Source organism: Solanum lycopersicum, chromosome 1 (genome assembly GCF_036512215.1).
Source record: "Solanum lycopersicum chromosome 1, SLM_r2.1".
Taxonomy (NCBI): domain Eukaryota; kingdom Viridiplantae; phylum Streptophyta; class Magnoliopsida; order Solanales; family Solanaceae; genus Solanum; species Solanum lycopersicum.
In genome coordinates, this window is record NC_090800.1 from 10,886,227 (window position 1) to 10,914,005 (window position 27,779).

Here is a 27,779-nt window from a genome sequence, read left to right on the forward strand (position 1 = left end):
AACCATAAATAAAATTTATATTTTATTTTGGGGTTCAATAAGTTTGATCCGAGTTGAAGAATTGGTCAGAACACAACATTGTAAAAAGATTGTATATTTATTGATCAAATTCTCACTCAATAGTCAAATAGATCATTTGATGAAATTAATTAACAAGACGAGATTAAAGATAGACCGAGTGTCTTTGGGGTCTATCTCATACCTTCTAAATAGAATTTATCTCCAAAAAGTTTGGACATACACAAAATTTGATGAAGTTTAACTTAATATAATGTGATTGACCTCAATTAATATAATTAACATTGTTCATTAATAAAATATGTCACAATAAAGATGGCACATTTCATTTAATTATGATCACTATCTCTGTGGATAGAGCTGATCCATCTTGTTGATATAACAATGGTGTGTTGCTTCTATATATGTGCTTGTTTCCCTTCCTTAAAATTATTATCTTGTAAAAAATTAAGATAGTTTGGACATGTGAAGAGAAGATGTGTAGATGACGTATCGATGAGGAGGTGAGGGAGGTTGGCTATAGAGGGTGCAAGGAAAGACAGAGGTAGACAGAAGAAGTATTGGAGAGAGATGATAAAACAGAACTTAATGCAACTTCAAATTACCGAGGGCATGACTTTATATAGAAAACTATGGAGGATACATATTAGGATATTAGGTTAATAGGTGGTGTATGGATTTCTTGCTTACAATGGTTGGTGTTTATCATTATATATATATACCATTGTTTATTCTTGTTTTAAATAATCCATCCCAGTAAATTGGTCATTAATTTATCGTATTACAATGTTGTTGTCTCTTCACCATGCCGATAGATTTTGCATCGTTTCCGTGTTACTTACTATTTTTTTATTTTTACTTGAGCCAAGAGTCTTTCAGAAATAATCTTTTACCTTTACGAGATAATGGCAAGATGTACGTATATTTAATTCTTGGGATATTCCATTTTTTATATTTAACTAATTACTAAACTATTTTTGTAATATGAAAATTCGGTTCACTATTCGGATTCAAGAAATTGAAAAGCAAGAGTGTATTGTAAGTCATAATTTTACTCAATAATTATATCAAAAATTATTTTCACAGCTAAATTCGTGAGTAATATGAGTCCACAAGACCTGATTGACAACCTTTGTATTGCCATTTGCCACTCTGTAGCCATTTTTCTCTTAGGATTCAAATTTTCCCAGTAAAAAGGATCTAAAAAAGTTGATGTTTTTCTGAATAAATTAGCAAAATATAAGGATGGAAAATGGGTTTACTGCAGAAGATCTGTCGAAGATCGGAGGTATTGCTACCGTATAACTGCTTCATTCCTTCATTCCAACTCATTTGTTGCCATTTTCCATTGAGGGTCGTGCTAAAAAATGGACTCTTTCAAGAACCCTTTTCGTCAGTTAGTACTCTCCTCCTCTCTTTTAATTGTATAATGTTTGTTTGGACTACAGATCTTTGCAGAAAATGAGCTGAAAAATTCGTAATGGGTGTTTTATTATGTGATCGAAATTGAGTTTTTTTGTTGATGGAAGTGATTTATTTACCAATTAGCATGCCCCCTTTGAATTAATCTGCTAGTAAGGAAGAAGAAATTGAGAAATTTTGAGAAATGTCTTCTTAGGGGTAACGTTGCGTACACACAATCCTCTGTAGACCCTCTTAGACTCAACTGTACATTAATATGTTTTTACTACTAAAATATGATATTGAGGAAGACTTCATTAGCATAAGTGATGGTGATGTTCAAAAATTGATAATAAATCTTGACAAATTGCCTTACAAAAAGTTAAGGTGATCGTCAACTTTATAATGAATAGCTTTGTTCTACGGGTTGAAATCTCTCTTTTTAAAATGGTCAAACACGGTGAAGTTTGACATTTTAGCTAAGCAGCTTTGTGATGAATTAATCAATTATGGAATATTGAGTGATGAACTTGTAAAAGTGGTCGCTATGAGAAAGAAAGTCGTGAAGGACACTATGATAGCAATTTGTTCAATTTTAAGGTTAGTTAACATTTCTTTTTCTTGACATTTTCAGTAAGGTTGTAACTTAAAGAACTCTTAATTACCATTCCTATATTCCATTATGCTAATCTAGGAATTCTTCCTTTTTGCTCCCATTCTTTTTATCAATTAATTGAAATGTTTTTATATTTTGAGTTATCCCAACACGTTGTTCGTATATTTATGAGGAAGATCTCAACTACATTTCTTTGACCTTTTCAATATTTATTGTTATAAAGATATTGTGAAATTACTATGACCATACAAAATAGTAAATTCTTTGAAATTTACTTTATCTCCATTAAAGAATCATTGTCCTTAACTTGCAATACAATTTTCTTACTGAAATAGGCTTGCTTATAGAAAGTAAGATACGCCAATACTGAAGATGGAAACACAGTTAAGGTAAGAATTCTTCATATTCACTTTAGCTAATGATGAAAGAGAAAGTGGACCATTTTCTCGAGATGATAATTTTGTGTCCTCCTAATTTGATGCGCATATTTCCTTTTTGTAGGTTAAAAAAAGGTTGAAGGTATAGTCGATAAGTGGGAGACCTGGCATCGAACTATCGTCCACATCTACTTTTACTTGTTTGCACATTCTTAAGTTTGTGACATAAGTACTTCAACATAAGTAGGTTTCAACGAATACCATATTCCTCTACTATATAAGTCTAATGGTTAGGGGGACATAATATCTTTAGATTTTCTTGATTAAGGTGTATTAGAGTTTTATGTATAAAGAGTAAATTATCGCTGGTCATTGTGCATACTGGGAGTTCATTGAGAGAATCAACAAATTCGATTCATATTGTTCTCAAATTTTTGGAGGAGCTAGAAAACTCTTCAGGAATTACTTCATTTTTTGTGATCAATAAATTTCTTATCATTATATACTATAGATTAAATTTTAATTTCTTATATTCCTAGAACATCTACATGTTAGTATTTGTTAAGGGAATGAAGGTATTTTCTATATGAGAAACTCACGAAAATCTTGGCAATTTCATATTTTAACTATTATAAAAATATTACGTTATTGACATTTCTTTACCATATTTGATATTTTTATACTTCCTAAATTACCCCGAAAACCCTTTTTTAAAGATTTTTTTTTGGGGCCATATAGACCATTAATTAAATATCAAAAAATAAAATAAAGTTTTGGCCCAAGCCCAACCTAATCTGAATAGGGTAAAGCCCACTTTTATTAACCCTAACTATAAAATCTATTCTTCTTGTGTTGCCTCTTTGCTCACGGCTGAATATTACTCTTCTCGATTCTTGTGGGTTGTACCAGCTCTCTATTCCAACGTTCTCATATCTCTTCTTGTCATACAAGATGTGTCAATCAACCAAGGTAACAACTCCTATCTTTTCCCTTCCTTTATTCATTACTGATGAAGTTGATTCGAAGTAATTTGGATATCTTAGAAGATTAATAGAACAAGCATCGAAGGTTTAAAATACACTAAAATGAAAATTAAGCAAGAGGTGACTACATTTTAAATAATTAATAGGCTAGGCTTTCTTCGTTCTAGCTCACGGTTATTACTGTAACTAGATTAGGTTTGTTTATCTACTATTATAAATAGCAGAAACTAGGATTTGTCTTAGGGGTTGGTTTTTGAATGCACATTTAATGTTTAGGGTACTTTGTGAATTTGGGTGTAACAACCTGTTTAGTCGTTTCGAGCAGTAGAATCATTGTGATAAAAACTGACTGGGTCGACGGATTACGCGATGGACCGTCATGGACTCCGTCGTCCCACACTTGTGTAATTTTCCTGTGGGTTACGGGATCAACTCTCTGAACTTCGCGATGGAATTGCAGCCCAGACCATCGTAGGCACGACGGACCATCACAGACCTCTTTACTGAATTTGACTCTCTGAACTTTGTGACGGATCTGCAGGACGGACCGTCGCATGTACTACGAGCCGTCACGAGTTGTGTAACCTCGACTGGGTCAGATTTCTGCTAAAAGTTTTAGGGGGTGTTTTGGACTATTTATGAGAAACTGTATGAAATTAGTGGGTAAGTTTAATAACTTATTACTTGGGGGTTAAAGGAGTTAACCTTGAAATAAATAGTGGGTTACTTTTATCATCTTTTATACTTGATTATATGATAATTACGGTAAAAGAAAAAGAAACTGTAGAAGAAAAATAAGAAGAACAAGAATAGGGGAGAACGACTGAGAGAAGAGAGAAACGAAGAGGAAAAGCAAAAAGGCTTTGGGAAGTAGCTTACTTGATCACGATTCTTCGGTGGAGGTAGGTTATGGTTTATGCTATTTCATAGTAAACTCTAAATAGCGATTGATATGTATTGGGTAGTATTGTGAAGTCTTCTGTATGCTTGATTGTGTGTTTGTATGTAGTGATTGTGGAATCCTAAATCTTATCCCTCTTTATTAAGATGATGCATTGACATAAAAGAGGCTTGATGAACTGAAGCAATGAAAAATAGGGGATCGGGTGTCACGTTCCGACACGTAGAAATAGGGGATCGGGTGTCACGTTTTGTCACGTAGAAATAGGGGATCGGGTGTCACGTTCCAACACGTAGAAATAGGGGATCAGGTGTCACATTCTGACATGTAGAAAGAGGGGATCGGGTGTCACGTTCCGACACGTAGTATTAGGGGATCGGAGTGTCACGTTCCGACACGATAATAATAAAGAGAATGAATCTTGAATCATGTTAATATACTCAATTTCAAAGAACCTATTTCCCAAATGAGAATGGTGTGGAGGTTTGAGTCCTCATGGGTATGTATGGTGTTGTTGTCAATGATTCTTGTACTTGTTGTTGTCACCAGTTAAGTGTTGTAGTGGATGTTATACTATTATTCGATATATATTGCTTTTGATTCTGAGTTGGCCGATGATACCTACTCAGTACGTGTTCCTTGTACTGACCCCTACTTGTATTTTTCTCTTTGTTAATTATGGAGTGCAGCAAACGTGCCATCGACTTCGATTCATGCGCAACTCTAGCCAGTCTCCACTATATCAGAATTCAGGGTGAGCTATTGTTCCTAGCTCGGACTGGATTCTCACATTTCGTCTTGATGTCCTTGAAGTTCGCACATGGACCATCTGTTTTACTTACTTTAGCTTCTTAATTACTCTAGATTTAGAAACTTGATAATAGATGTTCTTGGTGTGATGACTTCCAGATTTAGGGGATGATAGTTGATAATTTAGAAGCTTATTTGCTGGTTATATTAATAAAATTTTGATTCTTCCGCATTATATTTGTCTCATGATGGTTGAACTGTTGGGGTTTAGATTTTTTTGTTCTCTCACATAATAGGATAAGTGTGGGTGCCACTCGCGGCTCGTTTTGGGTCGTGACAAACTTGGTATCAGAGCATTAGGTTCGTTGGTCTCATCACACAAGAACGAGTCTAGTAGAGTCTTGAGGAACGTTAGGGGGACGCCCTTACTTTTCTTTGAGAGGCTATAGGACTTTAGGAAAAATTCCGTTCTTTCTTCCTTTTGTGCTATTGCTTGGACCCAATTGGTATCTGGGTGATACAAATTGGTATCTGACGTCCTCACTCTATTTCGCAGATGGCTATAACTAGATCAACGGCTGTGCCACAGGGTGCGTCTGAGCTAGCCACTGGGGCTGTAGCTTGAAGAGGAGCAGTGGCAAGAGGCCGTGGTAGAGGTCGCGGGAGGACGTCCTCTAGAGGAAGAGGACAAGCACCTGGCCCAGCTAGTACTAGGGCGGTGACTCCTCCACTGACTGAGAAGGTAGTAAGAGAGGATGAGGAAGGGGAAAATGAGCAAGTGCAAGATGAGGAATTACCACCCCAACCTACCCCAGAGATGATTAACCTGGTTCTTGCTTATCTTAGCGGGTTATCTGATCAAGGCCAGACACCTCCAGTGTTTTCTGCACTAGCACCTGAGGTTCCGGGAGCACAATATGCAGCTGCTGTGGCTCCCCTCATGGATGCCTCATTGGGCGTAGGCACGTTTCCTCGATTGATTATAGGGCCTATAATGACGAGTGATCAGCATAAACTTTTCACTAAATTCTTGAAGTTGAAACCTCTAGTCTTCAAGGGTACTGAATCTGAGGATGCCTATGATTTTCTGGTTTATTGTCATGAGCTGTTACATAAGATGGACATAGTAGAACGATTCGGGGTTGAGTTTGTGACCTATCAGTTTCAGGGAAATGCCAAAATATGGTGGCGGTCGTATGTTGAGTGTTAACCCGCACTGGCACCACCTATGACGTGGGCATCATTCTCTAGCCTATTTATTGAGAAGTATATATCCTTGACTTTGAGGGATAGGAGGATAGATGAGTTCCTGAGCCTAGATCAAGGCAGGATGTCGGCTACTACTTATGAGTCTAAGTTTCGTGCACTATCCAGGTATGCCACCCAGCTTTGCTTCAGTCCACAAGAGCGGATTCGCCATTTTGTGAAAGGATTGAGGTCAGATTTGCAGATCCCAACCTTACAGGTAGCTGCTGCAGCAAAATCCTTTCAGGAAGTGGTAGATTTTGTGATACAGGAGGAGGGAGTGAAGCCAGACGATTTCACCAGGGCATCGACATCTAAGAAGTTTCGTAAGGGAGGCGAATTTACTGGTTCTTACTCGAGAGAGCAAAGTTAAGGAGGTTACCCAGCCCGACCTATTCAGTCTTCACTGCAGGCTGTAGCTGGGGGTCCACCGTAGACCGGTAAGCATTTCTCTGAGTTTGGAGGTTATCCCCAGACTTCATCGTTCTCAGAGAGGCCTATTCTTGACTCCAGAGAATGTTATGGATGTGGAGAGACTGGACATATTAGGAGGTTTTGTCCAAAACAGAGTTACAGACCCCCAATAGTTAGAGGTAGAGGTGGTCATGGGAGAGGCCGCCATTCTGGAGGACGTGGTGGACAAGGTAATGGTGGTCAACAAATTAGCCGGGGTGACGGGCAAGCTGGAGCTACTGCAGCACAACATGGTAGGGGCAACGGGCAGACAGGTGATAAGGCCCATTGTTATGCTTTCCCGGGGAGGTCTGAAGCAGAGACATCTGATGTTGTTATCACAGGTAATTATTTTGTTTGTGATTGCATGGCTTCTGTATTATTTGATCCTTGATCCACATTTTCATATGTATCTTCCCCATTTGCTACTGTTCTTGATTTACATTGTGATTTACTTGACATGCCTATTCGTGTCTCTACTCCTGTGGGTGATTCTGTGATAGTTAAAAAGGTGTATAGGTCTTGTCTTGTGACTTTTAGGGGGAGGATTACTCATGTAGACTTGATTATTCTAGAGATGGTTGATTTCGATGTAATTCTGGGTATGACTTGGCTTTCTCAAAATTTTGCAATCTTAGATTGTAATGCTAAAACTGTGACATTGGCCAAGCCTGGGACAGATCCATTAGTGTGGGAGGGTGACTATACTTCCACCCCATTTCACATCATCTCCTTTCTTCGTGCTAAGAGGATGGTTAGTAAGGGTTGTTTAGCTTTCTTGGCATATCTCAGGGATGATACTTCCCAAGTACCTTCGATTGAGTCTGTCTCGATAGTCCGTGAGTTTCTGGATGTGTTTCCCACAGACCTTCGTGGTATGCCACCGGATAGGGATATTTACTTTGGTATTGATCTGGAGCTGGGTACTCGCCCCATCTCCATACCACCTTATAGAATGGCCCCAGCTGAGTTAAGGGAGTTAAAGGCCCTACTTCAGGAGTTGTTAGGTAAAGGTTTTATTAGGCCAAGTGCATCCCCTTGGGGTGCTCCGGTTTTATCTGTTAAGAAGAAGGATGGAAGTTTTCGGATGTGCACAAACTACAGGCAACTGAATAAGGCAACTATTAAGAACAAGTATCCTCTTCCTCGCATTGATGATTTTTTCGATCAGTTACAAGGTGCTTGTACCTTCTCAAAAATCAATTTGAGATCTGGTTATCATCAATTGAAAATACGAGCAGCAGATGTGCCGAAGACTGCTTTTCAGACCAGGTATGGATAGTATGAATTCTTAGTAATGTATTTCGGGCTTACGAATGCCCCTACGGCTTTCATGAGCTTGATGAACGGGATTTTTAAGCCATATCTGGATCTCTTTGTCATTGTGTTCATTGATGATATACTGATATAGTCAAAGAGCAGGAAAGAACATGAGGAGCATTTGAGAATGCTGTTGGAAGTTTTGAGGGAGAAAAGGCTTTATGCCAAATTCTCCAAGTGTGAGTTTTTGCTAGATTCAGTATCTTTCTTGGGGCACGTAGTTTCTAAAGATGGAGTGATGGTGGATCCTTCCAAGATTAAAGCAGTAAAGAATTGGGTAAGACCTACTAATGTTACAGAGGTAAGGAGCTTTGTTGGTTTAGCTAGCTACTACCGTCGATTTGTCAAGGGTTTTCTTCAGTTGCTTTCCAACTGATAAATTTGACTAAGCAGAGTGTTCCATTTGTATGGTCGGACGAATGTGAAGAAAGCTTTCAGAAACTCAAGACCTTGTTGACTACTGCACCAATTCTCACCTTGCCAGTGGAAGGTAAGAACTTCATTGTTTATTGTGATGCCTCCTATTCTGGTTTGGGTGCAGTTCTAATGCAGGAGAAGAATGTAATTGCTTATGCTTCGAGACAACTAAAGGTGCATGAACGTAACTATCCGACCCATGATTTGTAGTTGGCTGCAGTCGTGTTTGCATTAGAGAAATGGAGACATTATCTATATAGGGTTAAGTGTGAAGTCTATACAGATCATCACAGTTTACAGTATGTCTTTACTCAGAAAGATTTGAATTTGAGACAGAGGAGGTGGATGGAACTACTGAAGGACTATGATATTACTATCTTATACCACCCAGGATAAGCTAATGTTGTGGCAGATGCTTTAAGTAGAAAGGCAGGGAGCATGGAAAGTCTAGCTCACTTGCAGGTTTCTAGACGCCCATTGGCTAGAGAGGTTCAGACTCTGGCTAATGACTTTATGAGGTTGGAAGTACTGGAGAATGGAGGATTTTTGGGCCCTGTGGAGGCAAGATCTTCCTTTCTTGACAAGATTAAGGGAAAGTGGTTTACTGATGAGAAACTGATCCGGATTCGAGATATGGTATTACGAGGAGAGGCTAAAGAAGCAAAAATTGATGAGGAAGGTGTTTTGAGAATTAAAGGAAGGGTATGTGTGCCCCGCGTCGATGAGTTGATTCACACTATTCTTACAGAGGCTCATAGTTCAAGGTATTCTATACATCCTGGTGCAACCAAGATGTATCGTGACCTAAAGCAACATTTTTGGTGGAGAAGGATGAAGCGTGACATTATGGATTTGGTTGCTCAATGCCCGAATTGTCAACAGGTAAAGTATGAACACCATAGGCCTGGGGGGGCACTTCAGAGAATGCCCATTCCGGAATGGAAGTGGGAAAGAATTGCAATGGACTTCGTAGGTGGTCTTCCAAAGACATTGAGTAAGTATGACTCCATTTGGGTAATTGTTGACATATTAACTAAGTCTGCTTACTTCATTCCGGTCAAGGTGACTTACAATGCAGAGAAGTTAGCCAAATGTTATATCTCAGAAATTTTTCGATTGCATGGAGTTCCACTTTCCATCATATCAGATAGAGGTACGCAATTTACTTCTAAATTCTATAGAACATTGCATGCTGAATTAGGTACTAGGTTGGATCTTAGTGCTGCATTCACCCTCAGACCGATGGTCAGTCTGACCGAACAATTCAGGTTTTGGAGGATATCCTTCGTGCATGTGTGATAGAGTTTGGTGGTTATTGGGATAACTTCTTACCCTTAGCGGAGTTTTCATACAATAATAGCTATCACTCAAGTATTGATATGGCCCCATTCGAGTCATTGTATGGGAGAAGATGTAGGTCTCCCATTGGGTGGTTTGATGAATTTTAGATTAGAACTTGGGGTACTGACCTTCTGAGGGAATCGTTAGATAAATGAAATGCATTCAGGAAAAGCTTCTAGCCGCTCAGACAGACAGAGAGAATATGCAGACCGAAAGGTTAGAGACTTGGAGTTTATGGAGAGTGAGCAAGTCTTGCTGAAGGTTTCGCCGATGAAAGGGGTGATGCGGTTTTGTAAGCGACGTAAGCTTAGTCCTAGGTACATTGGTCCATTTGAAGTTCTAAAGCGTGTGGGGGAGGTGGTTTTTGAATTGGCATTGCCTCCGGGACTCTCAGGAGTGCACCCGCTATTTCATGTGTCTATGCTGAAAAAATACCATGGAGATGGAAACTACATTATTCGTTGGGATTCAGTTCTTCTTGATGAGAATTTTTCTTATGAGGAGGAGCTTGTTGCCATTCTAGATAGAGAAATCTGCAAGTTGAGATCAATGGAGATTGCATCCATCAAGGTTCAATGGAAGAATCGGCCAATTGAAGAATCCACTTGGGAGAAGCAGGCTGATATGCAAGAAAGATATCCACACCTTTTTACAGATTCAGGTACTCTTTCTCGCCCTTGTTTTTCTTCTTGTGATCGTTCGAGGAGGAACGATGGGTAAATTGGTATCTATTGTAACGACTTGTTTAGTCATTTCGAGCAGTAGAATCATTGTGATAAAAACTGACTGGGTCAACGAATCACGCGACGGACCGTCATGGTCATGACAGACCGTCATGGACTCCGTCGTCCCCCACTTGTGTAATTTTCCTGTGGGTTATGGGATCAACTCTCTAAACTTTGTGACGGAATTGCAGCACGGACCATCGTAGGAACGACAGACCATCACAAACCTCTTTACTGAATTTGACTCTCTGAGCTTTATGACGGATCTGCAGGACGGACCATCACATGTACGACGGGCAGTTACGAGTTGCGTAACATCGACTGGGTCAGATTTCTGCTAAAAGTTTTAAGGGATGTTTTGGACTATTTATGACAAACTGTATGAAATTAGTGGGTAAGTTTAATAACTTATTTACTTGGGGGTTAAAGGAGTTAACCTTGAAATAAATAGTGGGTTACTTTTATCATCTTTTATACTTGATTATATGATAATTAGGGTAAAAGAAAAAGAATCTGTAGAAGAAAAATAAGAAGAACAAGAAGAGGGGAGAATGAGCGAGAGAAGAGAGAAACGAAGAGGAAAAGCAAAAAGGCTTTGGGAAGTAGCTTACTTGATCACGATTCTTCAGTGGAGATAGATTATGGTTTATGCTATTTCATAGTAAACTCTAAATAGCGATTGATATGTAGTGGATAGTATTGTGAAGTCTTCTGTATGCTTTATTGTGTGTTTGTATGTAGTGATTGTGGAATCCTAAATCTTATCCCTCTCTATTTAGATGATGCATTGACATAAAAGAGGCTTGATGAACTGATGCAATGAGAAATAGGGGATTGGGTGTAACGTTCCGACACATATAAATAGGGGATCGGGTGTCACGTTCCGACACGTAGAAATAGGAAATCGGGTGTCACGTTCTGACACATAGAAATAGGGGATCGGGTGTCACGTTCCAACACGTAGAAATAGGGGATCGGTGTCACGTTCCGACACGTAGTATTAGGGGATCGGAGTGTCACGTTCCGACACGATAATAATAAAGAGAATGAATCTTGAATCATGTTAATATACTCAATTTCAAAGAACCTATTTCCTAAATGAGTATGGTGTGGAGGCTTGAGTCCTCATGGATGTGTATGGTGTTGTTGTCAATGATTCTTGTACTTTTTGTTGTCACCAGTTAAGTGTTGTAGTGGATTTAATACTATTATTCGATATATATTGCTTTCTATTCTGAGTTGGCCGATAATACATACTCAATACGTGTTCCTTGTACTGACCCCTACTTGTATTTTTCTCTTTGTTAATTGTGGAGTGCAGCAAACGTGCCATCGACTTCGACTCGTCCGCAACTCTAGCCAGTCTCCAGTATATCAAAATTCAGGGTGAGCTACTGTTCCTAGCTCGGACTGGATTCTCTCATTTCATCTTGATGTCCTTGAAGTTCGGACATGGACCATCCGTTTTACTTACTTTAGCTTCTTAATTACTCTTAGATTTAGAAACTTGATAATAGATGTTTTTGGTGTGATGACTTCAAGATTTTGGGAATGATAGTTGATAAATTTTCGAAGCTTATTTACTGGTTATATTAATAAGATTTTGAGTCTTCCGCATTGTATTTGTTTCATGATGGTTGAGCTGTTGGGGTTTAGATTTGTTGGTTCGCTCACATAATAGGATAAGTGTGGGTGAAACTCGCGGCTCATTTTGGGTCGTGATATTGGGAAACCATTACATCTTTTCAATTTAACCTCTTGAGTATTTGGGTAAAAGTCTTCACTTCTATGAACTAAATTTCTTTAACCTTTAGATATTACTCTAGTAATAAACTGCGTTATAGTTGATAGATCATCCTTTTTTATTATAAATCTCCATGTCGTTCTTTCTATTTCTTAATAGTATATTTTGTTTCGTTTATTTTTCTTGCACCTACAATTACATCAAGTATCTCTTCCTCTTCTTTTCTATTTCTAAATCATCTATCTTGCTTGGTTAATCGTGTAACTAGGTAAGTCTATCATTCAAGGCATAAACAGAAGAAATCACCTAGATTTTTTCAACTGGTGAAAATTGTACTTGATACCTCATGGTTCTCAACTCACTTCCTTGTTGACCAGGTAATGCTTTGATTGTATGCTAAAACAGTATATTTCTGATGCAGAAGGAATTTTTCCTCTAGTGAACAATATATTGAATGACCTTTTTATTATGTTCTATGAACCTTACTATTCTAGGTAGGTATTGAGTACATTTTGGTGCACCTCCAATATATGAAGTTCTTTGTATCTTCATAATCCAATTATTAGGTTATCATAGTGCGAGGATTGGAAGTATAACTTATACATGTCACCTATATATCCATTCCTGCTCGCCCTGATCCAAAAAATTATAAGAATTGACCCCAACTAGCTTAGAATTGACACGTAATTGTTGTTAATATAAACTTTTGATTGACAAATGCCTTTACCATAACACATCCTTTTATACTAGTATGATCAATATACTGTTCGCTCTGATATTCACTTAAATTGTGCTTACTTTGATATTGGATTACGTGGCATTAGATTTTTTATTGTCCATATACCTAATGGATGGCATTTGGCTTGGACCTTAGTAATTTATAGCTTATGTAAAAATATAGGAAATACGAAGAAACTTGTTAGCATTGGGTATTGCTGGAGTTATTATTGTCTAAATTCTAATACACAGTGTGATTAGCTTGAACTGCAATGATCCATAGTGTCATGTCCCACTTCCTCATTCAAATTCGGCATCAGGTTAAGGGAGAAAATCCAGATTTGTGAAGAGGTTAGTAAAATCCAGATTTTTTATGTACTTTAAAATTTCCTACAATATTTACACTTAGGCCTTTAGGAGGTAATATAAATAAAAGGCCTCTTCTTGAAAAAGTGCTCCAACCAAGTGTAAAAGATTCAGCAAATTAATACAAAGCCTTTTTTGAAAGCTTTTCAAGTTTCTCTAAGTCTTTCTTGCATTCTCTTAGCGGTATTAGATTCAAAAGTCCTACTTGAGCTTACAAGATCATGCAATATTGTGAGTAAGTTGTCAAGTGTTTCTTGAAACATTAGTTAGACTCTAAGTTTCCGACAATGTGGTATCATATCAAAGGTTTGCCGTAAGGGAATGACCAATAAAGGAGATGTAAACGTTTCTAGCACCACAATAATCAGGATGGATGGTGGAAGTAAGATCTGCAAGGCAAATAAGCACCACAAGAGTAGTAAGGAAATGTTGTTTGACCCTACACCAACAAAGGCACTAACATGTCACCCACATTCGACCATTGAAGCAAGTGGCGATGTGTATGGTTATGATGTTATTCATGCCACCATCAGTGAGGAATGGGTCACAAGGGTTCAAACGGAGAGGTAGACCGTAGAGATATTAGGCTGATATTTGGATGAGGTTGATGAAAAGTTAAATACTCTAAAGGAATTCAACCTTAGAAAACAAAAACATCTGCAAGGAGTTGGGAGGGACGCCAGCATGCCGAGTTCGAGAGAAAGGATGACAGCAATTTCTTGGTGTGTCGGCTCATCGATGCGCTATGTTTTATTGCAGCTATGAGAGTCGAGAATAAAGCACACAATGAGGGCGTGTAAGCTGCAGGATCAACATCATCCGGACGAGATAGGGAAGCCAAGGTCGAGGCTCGCAAGTCACATATGTTCAAAGGCATCTGTGATGCCTAAGAAGCAGAGAACTTCTTATGGCACTTGGAGAATTACTTCAAGTGTTGTCAGGTAAAGAGTGACAAAAACAAGATCAACATTGTCGTGTTGTATCTTTAAGGCTTGTAAGAGTGTAAACCTTATATACTCAAAGATGATACTTGAAGTACCCATAGAATTGAGTTTCAATTTTTGAAGTTTGTGGCTTGATATATGCATTTTATTTGAAAGAGAGGAGATGCCGAGTAAATTTGGTCACACTAGGCATGCAAGTTATTTGCACATTTTATTTCCAAATAGAAAAATATTATTGCAATCACTGAATAAATAAAAAAATGACTTTATTCATAAAAATTGTGAGTACATATATGTTTATCCCTTGATTTCACTCTCATAAGATTACTCCTCGATTCAAAGGCTATTAATGTCACCCAAACTAGGATGATGTGGACCTTCTTAGGATTTAGTTGATCTTTGTGAAAGGATTTTACCGATCTTGTTAAAGTATTTGGTTGTCAAGAAGAGTGCGCCCATATCTTGATCACTTCATGAGTATATGAAATTTTAGAGATGCATATTCAAAGACATATATATGCACTTTATATAAGTGTTATATAAGTGTGAGCTAGAGTTTAGGGTAAGTAGTCTCCAAAAACCCTAAATGAAATAGGATTCAGCTTGTAGAGTCCCACAAAAATTTGATGTCTAAAATGTCAAGTTTTTGTCCCATGAATTTTTTGGGACGCATAGTTCAGTTATAGTCTAGCTGGATAGACTTTTATTGGTTGAGGTCTAATCAACTATTGCATAAGAGGTCTTATGCATAGAAATGTGGTATCTTTGTCGAAGCCAATTTAACAAAGATCTCTCTCTAGCAAGGGACTCAAAATCATCTCCAAGCACCTTTGGTAAAATAGTTCCACTATCCACTCTAAACGTGGACACAAGATCTAATTTCTCAAATTCCTTATAAGTACAATATAGACTTTGTAGATCTAGTGAGGTATGAAGAATGTCCTCATGCAGGCTTGCCTTAACTGCATATTGAGCATAAAATTCATTATTTACAAAAGTAGACCGCAAAATAAGTAATCAGTCTTGGAATCAGTCTCGAATATTTGAAAAAGAGATGTGTTCTAACAACATAATATAGCACTACATCTGCACGAAATTCCAAGTTCTAATAGCATCTTGGTATCTCAGGTAGCATGTAAGATCCGTGAGTTAGAGCTTTAACAAACAACGAAGTGTCACAAAACTTGTAAAGTAGCAGTGATTTCCAAGTACCGTATATAGTCAGCTTCTAAACATTCACCAGGAAATTCCGTAGCATAGGTGCATCAATAAAATCAATGTCCATCCAGATCCATTTCAATAAATGATAAAGTTTCTACTTCCGCGCCTGAGCTAAGGTAGGTACCTATTAGTGCCTCACCACATTAGCTACCATCTTACTTATAATCTCCTACTTTACCCGATTATACATTTCTACCGAAGGCAAACTCTTTGAAAAAGTTTTGAACTTGAGAATTATCCCTAGGAATGAACCCTATTTTAAGATTTAATGGTTCATTACAGATAAATCTCAGAATTTTACGAGAACATCCAAGCTTGAACAATGCAACACTCTAAATTATTTTATTTTTTTAATACTGAAAGAACCTCATGACGATTTTCATGAGTCTTAAAAAACTGTATACATATAGCATATTTGAGAAAAGAGTCTCCAAATTACCTAAGTGTTTCCAAAGGAAACTTCTGCATGCATTTCTTTGTTGTCAACACTTTCAAAACCTTAGCAGTTGGGATAAAAAATTTTAGTTTGCCCTATAAAGTCCAAAGGTTCTAGCAGATAGATAGTAATTGGCGAAAGATTCTTGACCTAGAGAATCTGATGAATCTAAGGTATACACGTATGAAAGTGAATCTATTCGGATGGAATATAATACGTGTATACCTTAGAATTTATAATAGTCTCAAGGTTTGGAATCTCTCCTAATACGTATATGTCGTGCTACAACCTTAAGATTTTATATGGGACGCAGTCATGCAGAATAAACTTGAACTGCAAACAAAAACTTTGTATCCCAATTGCTAAAGTTTTGGAAGTAATGACAACAAAAAAAATGCCTCTAGAAGTTACATTTGGAATAACTTGGGAAACTTGGAGACTCTATTCTCAAATGTGATGTTAGTATACAGTTATTTAAGACTTATGAAAGTCATCACTAGGATTTTCTCAAAATTAAGAAAAATAAATCATTTAAAATGTTACACTTTGCAAGTTTGGATGTACTCGTAAAATATAAAAATTCATCTATAATGAACCATTCAATCATAAAATGTGAATCATTACTGATGATGATTCTCGTGTTCACTACTTTGGCTAAGAGTGCCTATTTCCTTCAATAAAAATGTATAGTAGGCTAAGACAAACGATTAGAAATAGTAAGAAGTGGTTGATGTGGTTGAGGCACTAATAGGTTCCTACCTCAGCTCGTGTGGGGAAGAAGCGGCTTTACCATTTATGAAATGACTTTGTTGAACAGTAATTTTGTCGATACACCTATGACAAGACACTTCCCTGTGACTGCTGAGAAACAAGTTAATATGTCTGGTACTTTGAATCCCTGCTACATTACAAATTGCATGATCCTTCACTGCTTGTTGAAGATCTAACTCAAGGATCATGCAAGCTACCTGAGATTCCACGATGATATCAACACTAGGAATTATTGAAGATACAATGCTAGATTATGTTGTTGCAGCGTATATCTATTTCAATTATTCAAACTGACTCCATGACCAAGTATTGATTTGATGTATGCTTCTATTAACAATGAACGATATGCTCAAGCATCTTCTTCTTCGTGCCTCGCCAAATTTCCAAAGACTGTATTTTTGAGGATTGTTGAAAATCAGATCTTGTTCTACGTTCGTATGGGAGGCTGAAATGTTGCCAATCTTTGTTATAAAATCAAAAATTACTGATTCTAATAAATTGTTCAGAAACACGATGTAACTGAAATTTATAGAACCACTAAGATATATGAACAAAAATTTAATTCACAAAAACTAAAATTTGTAATAAAAATGTACCAAAATCGTAAAAAACTTTTAAATTGGAAAAACATCAAGTCCACTGAACTCACAGTGTCCCCTTAAGGAAATTATTATACGAGGTTTGATTTGGAATATAACCTCCCAGGGTAAAATGATCTTAGAGCCTGTTTGGCTCAGCTTAAAAGCTGGTCAAACTGACTTAAAAGCTGATTTTTGACTTATTTAGTTGTTTGGCAATACTCAAAATAACTTACTCTATGTTTAAAAAAAACTTATTTTAAGCCAAAAGTTAAAAGTTGGGGTAGGGGTGCTTTTTTTTATCTTATAAGTTGTTTTAAGTTGACCACATTTTTATCTTTTTGCCCTTAATATTTTTATACAATCTCCTAAATAACCACATAACCCTAACATCTCTTTCTTCCATTTTTCCCTTTTCACGTTTTGCATAGCAACTTCAGGAATTTTATCCAAACGCATAACTGCTTATTTTAAAAATAAGTTTCAGCATTTTCAAAAGTACTTTTTTAAAGCTGCTTTTATTAAGCCCATCCAAACGGGCCCTTAATCAGGAAAGAGTAGATACCAAAAACACTACTGTCAGTGAACCAATCCACAGTAGGAAAGTACACGAAGAAAAATATGTGCAGAAGAAGAAGAAGAAGAAGAAGATCATAAAATTCGTAAGGAAATATTCTGAAGAATGAGTGGTATTTATAGTCAAGAAGAATAGGTTCCGAAAGGTTGCAACCCTTTCAGAATTCGCACGACCATTAATGAAAGGTTGCAACCTTTCAAATGGTACTGAATGTTCCTGAAAGTTGCAACCATTTAGAACAGTCATGGTAGAAAATTGAAATAAAATGGAAAAGTTCAAATAAAACAGGTCGCGCGCGGATCTGAGTCAAGTCGGGTTAGTCAACTAAAAAGTTGAAACATTTCGGCTAATTTTAAACTTCTGTTATCAACTAATTAATTGAAAGTATTTTTGTCCATTTAATTAATTAATTAATTGATTATCAAAATAAACTTTGTCCAAAGAATAATCTCTCGATCATTTGCCAAAGCTGAAGTCGAAGCTGAGACGAGCGAGCGACGCAACGACGGAGCGAGGGGGTCCTATTTCCAACCCTTTTAACAATGAATAGGAGTGTTTATGTATTTAAACTCTTCTATTTTTCTTTTCACCACCAATGAAGGACAAATGCCTTTTCATTATAGCATAAGAGGACCTTTCAAATTCCCAACTCTTCAAGTTCTAAACATTTCAAATTCCTCCCTTTCCCTCTATTTCCCCATCAATTCTTGCTACATACCCAACAATCCACCACATTGATGGGGAATGGTTATAACATAGGAATACACAAACAATTGTGTACTTTACAGGCAAGAATTAGTTGCATCTGGATATGTAATTTTTCCCTTGTACTTTCCATAGTAAACATATGTCGGATATACTCGGTCAATCGGTAGATGTGATATCTTTGAACCGTTGAGATTTGGTGTATACCTAGACAACCATATGTCACACAATAAACCCTTTACTGTTTATGGTTCTTATGGTTGTGTTGGTTTCATCCATGAACACCTCCTGGTTTCATGAGTGTATAGAGAATAGGCTTTTGACATAAAATTCTCTACGAAGTGACTTCCACTTCACACTCACATAGGTAATTTATAGTCGTGTCATCTCGTAGATACACTATTTGGTCAAATCTACCAAACTTAGAAAATCATTTAAAACTTTAAGTTTTATTCCGTCATTAACAAGCCTTAAAGTCTTAACCTTGTTCCTGAACATTGTCTTCATCATTAGAATTAATTAAGTTAATTGACAAAGTCGAACAAACAACCACAACTTTGTTTTTCTCCATGAATCTAGTTCTTGTGATCTCTAGTCTACTAGATAGAGTTACCGTCATGCTGACTTGTCTGATGCCGTAAACCCAATTCCTTAGATGATCTTTTAACTGCCTCTCTCACTAGGACTTTCGTTTGTAGATCTGATACATAATCTCTTGACTTTACATAGTCAATTGTGATAATTCCACTAGAGAGCAGTTGTCTTACGGTGTTATGTCTATGTTGTATATGACGAGATTTACCGTTGTACATAACGCTCCCTGCCCTACCTATAATTGCTTGACTGTCGCAATGTATGCAAATAGGTCCAACAGGTTTGGGCCAGAATGGAATATCCTCTAGGAAATTCCGGAGCCATTCAATTTCTTCACCAGCCTTATCCAAAGCAATGAATTTAGCTTCCATTGTGGAGCGAGCAATACATGTCTGTTTCGACGATTTCCAAGAGGTTCCTCCTCCACCAAGTATGAACAAATAACCATGCATGGATTTTACATCATTTCACCAGGTGATCCAATTTGTATGACTATATTCTTTAATCACAACAGGATATTTATTATAATGCAAAGCATAATATTGTGTATATTTTAGAGAACCCAACACACGTTTCATTGCCATCCAGTGAGTTTGATTCGGATTAGTAGTGAACCGACTCAGTTTACTAATAGCAAATTTTATATATGGTCGCATACAATTCATAATATACATCAAACTTCCGAACACTCTAGCATATTCCAATTGACAATCCTTCATTCTTTTAAAATGTACTGCTTAAATAGATTATAGTTTTAACAACATTGAAATTCAAGTACTTGAACTTATCCAATACTTTTCAATATAATGATATTGAGATATGCTAGTACCTGGGGATTCTTGATAATCCTAACCTCTAAGATCAAGTCAGCAACTCCTAAGTCCTTCATATCGAACTTGCTGGACAGCATACGCTTAGTAGCATTTATATCGTCAATGTCTTTACTCATTATTAACATGTCATCAACATAAAAACAAACAATGACTTCATGATTCATAACAATTTTAAATTAAACACATTTATCGCATTCGTTAATCTTGAATCCATTTGCCAACATTGTTTGGTCAAATTTAGCATGTCATTGTTTGGGTGCTTGCTTGAGTCCATAAAGTGATTTCACAAATCTGCTTAATTTCTTTTCTTTACCAGGAACTATAAACTCTTCAGGTTGTTCATTGTAAATTTCTTCCTCCAACTCTCCATTTAAGAAGGTTGTCTTTACATCCATTTGGTAGACTTTAAGATCATGCACTACTGCTAGTACTATTAAAATCCTAATTGATGTTATCCTTGTTACTGGAGAGTATGTGTCAAAGTAGTCCAGACCTTCTTTTTGTTTGTACCCTTTGAATACCAGTCTATCCTTATATTTGTCAATCATCCCATCACGTTTCATTTCCGTTTAAAGATCCACTTTGATCCTAAAGGTTAATTTCTTGGAGGAAGATCAACCAGTTCCCAACTGTGATTGCTTAAAATTGATTCGATCTCACTATTAACAGCTTCTTTCCAATAAGTTGACTCAGACGAACACATAACTGCTTTAAATGTTTGAGGCTTCTTTTCAAGCAATATTGCTACAAAATCTGGTCTGAAATAAGTAGATTTTTGTTGGTGAGTACTACTCCTAGGTTCCTCACTAGTTAGAATATTTTCCATTGATTCTTCTCGTGGTCATATAGGTCTTTCACTTGTTGTTGACTCACTTTCTATTTTATACGGATAAATGTTTTCAAAAAACTCTATATTTACTGATTTAATTATCGTATTATTATGAATCTCAGGATAATCAGAATTGTCAACTAAAAACCGACAAGTATTACTGTTTACAGCATACCCAATAAAGACACAATCTACTTTTTTGGGTCCAATTTTAACCCTCTTCGGTAAAGGAACCTCTACCTAGGGTAAACACCCCCACACTTTGAAATATTGCAACTTGGGATTCCTTCCTTTCCACAGCTCATATGGAATTGATTGTGTTTTTTGATGGGGTAGTCTATTGAGTATTTTATTACCTGTAAGGATGGCTTCCGCCCCAAAGGTTTCGTGGCGAACCAGAATTGATCATTAAGGCATTCATCAATTCCTTTAATGTTTTGTTCTTCCGTTCTGCCAAACCATTTGACTGTGGTGTAAAAGGTGCACTAATTTGATGAACAATACCATATTTCAAATATATCTCTGCAAAAGGATATTCATATTCTCCACCCCTATCACTCCGAGTCATTTTTATATTTAGATTCAATCGGTTCTCCACTTCATATTGTATTGCTTAAATGCATCATTTGCTTCATCCTTACTATTAAGCAAATATACATAACAAAATCGAGTGTAGTCATCAATAAAAGTTATAAAATACTTTTTCCCACCACGAGATGGTGTTGACTTCATACCACATATATGTGTGTGAATTAAGATTAATGTTTTAGAATTTCTTTCAACAGACTTATAAGGATGTTTAACAAACCTACTTTCCACACAAATTTCGCTTTTCGATTAATCACATTTAAAATCAGGTAATACTTCTAGATTAACCAATTTTCGCAAGGCTTTTTAATTTACATGTCTAAACGGGCATGCCATAAATCATTTAACTCAAATAAGTAAACAGAAGCAAAAATTTTACTAATACTGTCAGCAACCATTACATTCAATTTGAAAAGACCCTCATTGAGGTAGCCCTTTCCTATGAACATTTCATTCTTACTTATTATAGCTTTATCACTAACAAGGACACACTTAAACCCATTCTTAACGAGTAGTGCATCATAAACTAAATTCTTCCTAATAGTAGGGACATGCAGAACATTTTTCAAAGTCAAAACCTTGTCGAATGTCATTTTCAACATTACTTTCCCAGTTCCTTTAATCCTTGTTGTTACTGTGTTTCCCATGAACAAATCTTCATCGTACTAAGCAGGAGTGTACATTGCAAAGGCTTCTTTCGCAGAGCAAATATGTCTAGTGGAACCTGAGTCGAGAAACCACTCATTGGGATTCCCAACTAAGTTCACTCCGAGATCATTGCACACAAGTCATCTGCATCTTCCATTTTCTCCATGATGTTTGCTTGACTTTTGCCTTTGCCTTTAAACTCTCCTATTTTTCTTTCCACCACCAATGAGGGACAAATGCCTTTTCATTAAAGCATAAGAGGATCAAGTTCCCAACTCTTAAAGTTCTCAACTTTTCAAATTCCTCTATTTCCCTCTATTTCCCATCTTCTGGCTACATACCCAACAAAAACTACTTCCAAAATGTGTTTGGAGATGTTATTGGGTTCGTTGATTGTGCAATCTTTGTTGATTCTAGATCCAAAAACTTGACATTCATAGACATCAAATTTGTGTGGGACTCTACTAGATGAGTCAAATTTCAATTAGGCCTTCTTGAAAACTACTCCTAGCTTACAATTTATAAAGGGTAATATATCCCTTACCGAGGGATCTTGAAAATTTCATAAATTCATGAAATATTTGCAAAGATATCAAAATGTGGGTGGACTCTTCTTGATAACCAAATAAAAAAAAAAGATCCACAGAAACCTATTTACATGGATATAAAATAAAATTCATTAAAGATGCAAATTATCAGTTAGAAGAATTAAGAGATTGATATAATTGTACCCAAACTATTATTAATTAATAAAATATTCTTGGTTAATCATATTTATTTTGTGGTCGGAGTTTATTTTCCATAGATAAGATTTAGTGCAAACAAATTTTGTCTCCTTGAACCTAATAACTAATTATAATTTCTTTTGGGGTTTGATTAATTCGATCGGAGTTGATTAACCGGTAAAATTCGTTAGAAATTGAAGAAAAAAATGAATATTCATTGATCAAATCATTCATTCTGTAGTGTCATAGATCTTTTATAGAAATTAATTAATCAGAAGAGAATAAAGATAGATCAAGTGCCTTTGGGGTCATCTCTTACCTTCTATGTACTATTTATCTCCCCAAAGCTTGGAGATGCACACACAAGAAGAGGCCTTATGTTTAAAAATGTATTTAGTATCTTTTTCAAGGCTAGAATCAACAAAGATCGCACCAATAAATTACCTAACAACATCCCCAACCACAATTGAGAAAGTAGTTTCACTCTCCCATCAAAACGTAGACACAATATCCAATTTCTCAAAATTCTCAACTGTATAACATATCTGCCATTGCAGATCTGGCGAGGCATGAAGAATGTGCTCATGCAGGCTAGCCTTAACTGCAGATTGAGTATATCATTCATTATTTACAGAAGTAGACCACAAATAAGTACTAAGTCTTGTAATCAGTCTCAAATATTTGAAATAGAGATATGTTGTAACAACAAAATCTAGCATTACATCTCCAAGAAATTTCAAGTTCTAATAGCATCGTGGAATCTCATGTAGAACGTAAGATCCGTGAATTATCGTTTTAACAAGTAGCGAAGGGTCGTGAAACTTGTAGTGTAGCAGTGATTTCTAAGTACCGTACATAGACTAGATTCTTAGCATTCACAATGAAGTGCCTTAAGATAGGTGCATAAATAAAATCAATGTCCATCCCGATCCATTTCATAAATGATAATGCTGCGACGTTGCCCGTCCAAGCTGAGGTAGGCACCTGTTAGTGCCTCAACCACATCAGGTACTATCTTGTTTCTAATTTCCTATACTTTACCCTACAACATTTTTCTACTGAAGGCATCAAGAAATATTTTTCAAGTTGTAAACTTGAGGATTTTCACAAAGAATTGTCCACACTTTGAGATAGAATGGTTCATTACGGATAAATCTCATAATTTTACGAGCACATCCAAGCTTGAAAAATGCAACATTGGAAATGATTTTCTTAATGTTGAAAAGACCTCATGATAATTTTCGTAAGTCTTAAATAATTGTATACTAATAGCATATCTGAGAATAGATTTGCCAAGCTCCTCAAGTGATTCCAAATGAAAATTCTGGAGACATTTCTTTGTTGTCATTACTTCCAAAATCTTAGCAATTGGGATACAAAGTTTTACTTTGTGGGGATTCAAAAGCATTCTTTTAAAGTTTATTCGGCATGGATGCTTGCCCTATAAGGTCTAAAGGTTGTAAAATGATAAATAGTTATCGTTGACCTCAACAATCTTATGAATTCTAGGTATACACATATGGTAGTGAATCCCCAAACTCCGCCGAACAGATTCACTGCTACATGTATATACCTTAGAATTCATAAGATTCTCAAGGTCAAGAGTATTTTTCCAATAACTATCTGTCGTGCTTGAACCTTTAGACTTTATTGGGGAAGCATTCATGCTGAATAAACTTGAAAAGAATGCTTTCGGATCATTCCAAACTAAAACTTTGTATCCCAATTGGTAAGATTTTTGAAGGAATCACAACAAAGAAATGCCTCCAGAAGTTCCATTTAGAATCACTTGGGAAACTTGGAGACTCTTTTCTCAAATGTGATGTCAGTAGACAACTATTTAAGAATTATGAAAGTCAGCATGAGGGTTTACTCAGAATTAAGAAAATACAATCATTTCCAATATTACACTTTGCAACTTTGGATGTGCTCGTAAAATATGAAATTTATGCATAATGAACCATTTGATCTTCTAACGTGAATCATTCCTGATGATAATTCTCAAGTTCTTCGACTAAGAGTTCCCTTTGCCTTCGATAAAAATGTATAGTAGTCTAAGGAAAACGATTAGAAATAGTAAGAAGTAGTTAATGTGGTTGAGGAACTAATAGGTGTCTACCTCAGCTCGTGTAGGGAAGTAGCGACTTTACCATTTATGAATTGCATTGGGTTGCACATTGATTTTGTTGATTCTGAGAAGCTTGTTAATGTCTGGTACTTTGAAATCTTGCTACTTACAAGTTCCATTATCCTTCATTGCTTGTTGAAACTCTTACTCACAGATCATATTCCACAATGATATCAACGCTACGAATTCGAAGACATACAGTGCTAGATTATGTTTGTGCAACACATATCTATTTCAAATATTCAAACTGACTCCATGACTAATTGATGATTTGAGGTAAACTTCTGTAAACAAAGAATAATATGCTCAATCTGCACTTAAGGCTGTCATGCACAAGAACCTTCTTCATGCCTCACAAAATTTTCAAAGATAGAGATGTTGTACTATTGAGGATTTTTGAGAAATTGGATCATGTGTCCATGTTCAGATGGGAATCTGAAACGTGCTTGGAGATGTTGTTGGGTCCTCTATTGGTGCAATCCCTTAAGACCTTTCCTGCAACTGTTGATTACACCTCAAAAAATTACAACCAATAAGAGAGTTAAGTGAACTATGTGCCCAGAAAGGCTATTTAAAGAGTAATCAATTCTTCATGAGACAGAGACTCGACATTTGTAGACATCAAAATTGTGTGGGACTCTAGCAGATGATTCCAACTTCATTTAGAATTCTTGAAGACGAATCCTAATTCTTTAAGACTAATCCTAACTCATACTAGATAAAGGGTACTATATCCCTTAGAGAGGGATCTAGAAAATTTCGTAAATTCATGAAATATTTACAAAGAGATCAAGATGTGGGCAGACTCTTTGTGACCATAAATACTTCATAAAAGTCCACAAATCCTTTTAACATATGATCAAACAAAATCCATTTTAGGTTCAAATAATCCTACAAAAGAATCAAGAAATGGAGAAATTGTACTCAAACCGTTAATTAGTAAATATTCTTCTTTGTTCATATTTATTTCTTAGTTGGAGTTTATTTTCAATAAATAAAATTTATTTCAAATAAATTGTCTCCTAGAACCCTAACTAAAATTTATAATTTATTTGGGGTTTTATTAGTTTGATCCGAGTTGAAGAATTGTTCAGAATCCATTCAGCATTGCAGAAAGAATAGAATGTTCATTGATCAAATCCTTCACTAAATAGTCACATAGATAACTTGACGAAATTAATTAACCAGAAGAGTGTAAAGATAGGTAAAGTGTCTTTAGGGTCATCTCATACCTTCTAAGTAGTATCTATCGCCAAATAGATAGAAATACACACACAAGATTTACTAAAGTTTAACTTTAAATTGTTTCTTGTGAGTTGTCATGAGATGTTACAAAATATGGAGTTGGTGGAGTCCGACGGAGTAGATTACACTATTTTTCACATGTGGGGCCTATCTAGGAAATGGTGGCAGTCTGATGTCGATACTATAAAAACATGTTCATTCCCTGTAACTTCTGTTTGAGAACATGACTTAAGATGGTATTTCAGATTGATTTTGGAAAGATTTCATGCCTTGTCTCACCATGCTTTGGTGATTTTACCAGATGAGACTAAGAATTTTTAATTTCATGAGAAGTTTTACTTATTATATCCGTTGAAGCAGCTTATCAAACAACCTTGTCTGGAGCTTCTTCTTAAAGAGCAGTCAAGGTGGTCATGGAGCTTATGCGTCGCATGGAATTTAGGGATTTAGCATAGAAGAAGCCTTGCCCTTGTTGTTATTTTAGTATTACCTCATCTAGAGGGGGATCCTTAAGGAGGGGTATTCATCCTCGGTTCAGTATAAATGTTCATGCAGTTATGTAGGTGTCTGAGGGAGGTAATATTTGACAAAGTTTCTACAACTTGGGTCAAGACTTATCAGGGTTGCTCTTAAAGGTATTCAGGTTACGATGACCATTCAATGTTTTCGGATTTTTGTTAGTACATGGTGGTTCCTAGTCCTACTATGAGTGTGGTGAGTCAGGAAAAATCAATAAATGTTCCTACATACTTGGAGCAGGAGGCCAACATCACTAATGTTTCAATAATCTTTTGTAACGTTGTTGATTCATTTCTATTTTTATTAAATGAAGTTTGAAAAGTTCATTCTTTAAAACAAAGTAAAATATTCAAATTCAACTTGGAAAAAATGAATAATTTCATATCAAAACACTAATATTATAAAAAGAAATGTTATTTAAAGAAAGTGAATATAATTTATATAGCATGACTTTTATGGGAAAATAACAATGAACAAGAAAACGCATATTTCATTTTAGCTAATTCGCCTTAAATGGTCTTGATTCATGCAATTCATATTTGATCAAATTAAATTTTTATGAATCTAACAACTACTCATTAATGCAAGGTAAGGAATGATGGATCATAATTTACCAAGTGATATAGATCCTCTAAACACTCAAAATTTTTCTTTAAAATGGAGATAGTTGAAGAAGATATGGTGTTGGCATGTTCAGCGCGATGCCATGGATTAGAAAATCAGAAATGATGGCTACAAAATTCACACTTTCCTTTACCAATTAGAAGTTAATTATGTTTTATTTAAAGAACTTTCTATGAATGGTTCTAACACTCATACTGATCCTAGACATGTTATAACTGTTGACAATGTTGTTAAAAAGAAGTTTGAAAAGGATAACAAAATTGGTAGAGGACATTTGCTAAATCATATGGCTAATACTTTGTTTGATTTATTTTTAAACTATATATATGCCAAAGCAATATGGGATAGTTTGGAAAAGAAATATGATGTTGATGATGCAGGAAAGAAAAAATATGTTGTCTGTCAGTGAATTAAATTCCAAATGGTTGATAATAAGCCAA

The 27,779-nt window shown here is 36.1% G+C and overlaps 1 pseudogene; it reads right to left on the reverse strand.

Moving 5' to 3' along the window:
• Nucleotides 1–23,314: 23,314 nt before the first annotated feature.
• Nucleotides 23,315–24,231, reverse strand: LOC109119434 (endoribonuclease Dicer homolog 2-like; annotated as a pseudogene).
• Nucleotides 24,232–27,779: the final 3,548 nt, after the last annotated feature.